Here is a 5,019-nt window from a genome sequence, read left to right as displayed (position 1 = left end):
ACTATAAATTCTTATATTATGTGGAAAAGACATGAGGTAAACTTTTAAAGCTAAATTAGCTGTAACGTGTGTAAACTTTCCAGTTTTCCTTATTTTATGTTTGTGAAATGTGTTTTATTTGGTTGAGTCAAACAATCGTATCAAAATACTTCAATGCTCGGCGTGCCAGTATGTGAGTGTATATGGATGTAATGTCGAGTGAAATGTTAACAACAGAATCCACACGAGTTCGTTTGACAAGAATAATGATGTGTCTTGTGAACTATAAGTGGAAAGGTTCAATTTATAGAGTATACTGTCATTAAGAATCGTATAATTTATATTGAGCCAAAAGTGATAGTGAACTTTAATTTCTCGTGATGAGACGTGATTAGTCGGTGAATATCGAGTGGAATTTTGTCACAATGACAGACTATTATCCCATTCCCGCCCTAATCACAGAAGCCTCAGACTAGATCACAGACAGACCGTAGACAGACAACAAGCAGTCACATTTCTACCCGTCTATTGGCAGGCAGGTATACTATAAATTCAATTCAATTCAGTTTCAATTCAAAACCTTTATTGTCTGTTAATGAAACAAGTACAAATAGAAACTTTTTTCCGGGCGATACAAAGCCCCGACACACAGTTATTAAAGACATTGAAAGACACATACACACAATCTGTTAAAGGGACAAAGTCGGCCATTTTTCATGAATTTTGTTTGATACGAGATACTACTGATATTGTTTGACATGTTAAAATATAATGAATGGGTGACCATGCATATATTCGACCCCGGTTTTAGACACGATAATGAAACCATCGTGAAAATGAATTAAAGATCATGACGAATAATTCATTTTCGCAATGGTTTTATTCAATTTGTCTAAAACAGGGGTCGAATATATGCATGGTCACCCATTCATTCAGTATATTTCAACGTGTCAAACAATAAGTAGTATCTTGCATCAAACAAAATTCATGAAAAATGGCCGACTTTGTCCCTTTAATGTAAATGAATTACGTTGCACACAGACAAATGAAAGAGGTATTATTGAGATTAAAAAGACATGATAATTTAAGTGTCTTTTTTTTCTTCATTTAAAAATCTCTTAAGCTGTTTATAGCCTTAGATTTCTCATGATGTCTTCGTGCAGGTTCGTTTCTAAGCTACATGAAGCAAGCGATTTTCTAGTGAATTTCATTGCTGTGGACCTGTATCGACTGTTAGCTTGTTAGTTTGAGTAGATAACCATACGTCTAGCAATGCTTACTTCAGATTTTGCTGTAAGATTTATATCTTCTATGTTACATGAATTCCAGATACTTATCAAGGATATCACGGATACATGTGGTTTCCAACTTTTCATTTGCCAAGCCCCTCATCTTCACTCGAGATGGACTGCGAAGCACTGTCAGGTCTATTTTACACTCTGATCGAACAGCCGTTTGGTTTCACAGATTCGAAAAATTCCGCTTATAGCAAAATGCAAAATGTCATGGAGAAAAGCATTACATTTTATAATTGTATGTAAATAGGCTTCAAAAGAGGTCACTTAGGAAGGTATTTTAAAGAAACGTAAATTACTAATCTAGGTCGCATTTCATGCTTTGACCCAACACTTTACCAACAGGCTCTAAATTCAAAAGTGCATTCTGCTTGGGTATATTTACCTAAGGTCACCTTAGGTAAATAAACCGTGGTATTAGCGCCACAAGAGATTTAAACTTTCGCTCAACCTTTTCTGAGGAAAAATCAAATAATTATTTTGAAATCAAGAAAACATCAGAGGTCATCGTGCATTTGACAATACCGTCAATGCACCTCTGTGTACTTATAAGAGAGAATAATAGAATCTCACGCCCCAAAGGACCTGGGATCAGATTTCTCACACGAGTTGGGGATATTTTGTCTCACACGAGCCGCAGGCGAGTGTGAGACAAAATATCCCCAACGAGTGTGAGAAATATGATCCCAGGTCCTTGGTGTGTGAGATTCTTTTTCTCACATGACCACAAAATATTATCAAAAGTCGTGACAACTCTGTCGCCTGACGCTGTACTTTAACATGCTTACTTTGTAGTTCTGGTCCGTGTGCTACTCGTCGTGTCATTGGATAACATTTTGCGCGTGGAACAAAACAGACTGTTTATCATCCAATCAGAGCTTGTGTAATATTTACTGCAGAGTGTGGGACGATTTCTGAGAGTGTAGGTCATGGCACTGTCGATCCCGCACTCCCAGCGGCCAGGAATGTGAGAAAATTATTTTCCCTATTCTACAAGGAAGACGTAAAAATAAGTCTCAGGAGCCTCAAAACGACCCTGAAGAAGTGGTAGACTTGAAAAGTATTGTAAATATTTGAAAGTCTGAAAATCTTTCCCCATGCTACATACTGCTTTGAAACGAACACTTATCGTTTTTCTCCCTTAGATGTTGATATGAGACGTATCAGCCTCGTCGCATCATTGTTTTATTTACAATCCCAGTCCAGACAACAATTTCTGTCAATAACGATAACATTAGACGGTCCATTAGACCGGTCAATACCTCTGGTAAATACTGCTACAAACACTTGTGCGATAAAGCATTAACTTGCAAAGTTTAGAAGACTACGACGTTTATGATGTGATGCGGACCACAAATCCTTAATACATATTACACTCAACGCTGAAATTTCATGAATTTCAATACTAATTCTAAAGGGGTAAGATTTGTACCATGGCGCTTTTACAACTCTAACTAACACTTTGAAATCCCATGTAGCTGTCTCTTGTCACGCCTCCATGCATGTCACTGTGGTACCGTATTCAAAAATTATACCGCTTTCTTGTGACAGTTGGTAAGCGGGCTTGTGGCGCAACGGATAACGCGTCTGACTACGGATCAGAAGATTCCAAGTTCGAATCCTGGCAAGCTCGAAAACGCTCACCGTTTTGACAAAAATCTCAATATTTCTCCAATGAAATTACATGGAGTCACCGATTTCAGAAAGCTTTCAAGGTCTATCTCAATCATCCCAACAGGAAGGTTCAGGCAATCAGGAATAAGTTGGAAAACCCAATGTTTCAGTACGAATTCACGTTTATTTTCTTCACACAGTTTAGAATGTTGTGTTCACTTTCCTATCATCTGATGATCATCTTCCCACACGAAACTTCTGAAATAAATAATGCTATTATCACAGATCGACTCACAGTGTTCAATACTACATAGGTCATGGACAAGAATTGACCAGCTTACAGTGTAAGTGCTATCACATTATTGGCTGTAGGTTAGATACCTTGGTCACGTTTACTTGAATCACGTTTAAATGGTAACATATTTCCATGTGACGTATGCCCTTGTTTATACAGAAACGAAGGACGGCGCATGTCCAGGGTTGTTTTCAAATTCAAAGAAGTCAGATGAAAGGTTTCTACACTTGCTTATCAAATCAAAAGTTAAAAGGTAACATATCACGTGACAAATAATGCCACAAGAAGCCGACGAGTAATGACACTGTATGTTTCAGGAGAAACATGTCAAATAATATTGTGTATGCAAACCAGGACAGTAGGGAGGACCAAAGGGAGGCATAAGTTAGCTTTGCTAGGAGTTTTGTAATTTGCATAAATTTACATATTTTTGGATATTTGTTGCATTTAACTATCAAACAACAGCGAAAGTAGCAATCATTATACGTACGTATCCGATATATACGTATACGTCCTGGTCATTGTGAAAACTAAGCTATAACTTAACAATGATACAGTTTATGTGTGTGATATAAAGTATCCAATATTTTTGGCTAAAGTTTATAAAACTCAAACTTCAATGACTTTGATCTGGCATCCTATCTCTATTGGCTATTATGATTATAAACATATTCATCGCGATTTTTTGTTTTCTCTAATTCTGATTAGAATTCGTGATAAGGAAATTTCAAAACTAAGTAAAACAATAGTGGTTGTATAATCTTAGATTGAACTGATACGTTCAATATCTTGGTGTCCCTCACCAATTTTTAATTCTCAAAGTTGCTTTAGCATGTTATGCATGAAAATGTTCAAAGAATAATCCCTCATAACTATATTGATAAAAAAAGATTGTCAATATCAGAGTACAGGCACAACTTTTGAGTCCAATTTTCTAAATACCTACTTAGCTTAATACTTTTCTCTGGTTGGTTTTTCTTGAATAAATTACCTCAGGGTTTGGGCTTGGAATATGTATCGTATTAAAGTTTATATATTTCAAAAGAATTGTGCAACTCAACACCAGGTGTTATCACTATAATATTACCTACGTTGACCGACTTCATTTACCTCCATTTGTGATGAGATATGTCCTAAAGTTTGGACAGTTTCAAAGATAATAGCCAAGATCGCTGCTCATGGACGATTGTACCGTGTGCCATTGCTTGTGCATGCCGTATCTTGTAGAATCGTCAGCAGCTACTGTTCCCATACCATGGCATATGACCGTTCCTGAAATAAGTATGACAATTTAGAGAAAATGACTAGAATGTTAAGAATTTGCATTGTTAATTTGCATTGTTAATTTGCACTGCACGAACCCAATTTTACTGTAGCCGGTGAGTTTTACTTGTGGCGGCAATTACTGGCTAAACATATTGATCTGATTATTTTTATCTCTGCTTTCAATAAAAGTTTTGATCTTCAGGATGAGTTTATCGATCGGCGAAGTAAATTTTACGTTTCTGCCAAACATGTTCTCGCAAATGGTCGATTTTGTATCAATCATTTATTACTAGATAGAGTCCATTGCAGGGTATGGTTGATTACAATTGTGCTTCCCTAAAAGTGTTTCCAACAACCTTACATACAATGTTCAATATATTGAGCCACCGTAGTCCCGTAATGAAGGGACCGCGGCTTAATAGAAAATCAAATCCTGCGAAAATGTTGCACATAGGCACAGATTTCAATTCGTAAATGTACAGTGGTATCTAAAAAAAACGACCATTCACTGTGCAGTGACTAGAAAACCGAACAAACAAACAAACAGACAACACTCAAATCGTTGTCATT

The 5,019-nt window shown here is 36.6% G+C and overlaps 1 non-coding gene across 1 annotated transcript; it reads left to right on the top strand.

Moving 5' to 3' along the window:
* The first annotated feature begins 2,834 nt into the window (after positions 1-2,834).
* Positions 2,835-2,907, top strand: Trnar-acg (transfer RNA arginine (anticodon ACG)). Its single transcript has one exon. It is a non-coding gene; the product is annotated as a tRNA-Arg (tRNA).
* The last annotated feature ends 2,112 nt before the right edge of the window (positions 2,908-5,019 follow it).

Source organism: Ptychodera flava (assembly GCF_041260155.1).
Source record: "Ptychodera flava strain L36383 chromosome 3 unlocalized genomic scaffold, AS_Pfla_20210202 Scaffold_25__1_contigs__length_14229661_pilon, whole genome shotgun sequence".
Lineage (NCBI taxonomy): Eukaryota > Metazoa > Hemichordata > Enteropneusta > Ptychoderidae > Ptychodera > Ptychodera flava.
Note: the sequence above shows the minus strand (reverse complement) of the source record. Positions and strands in the feature narration are given on the sequence as shown.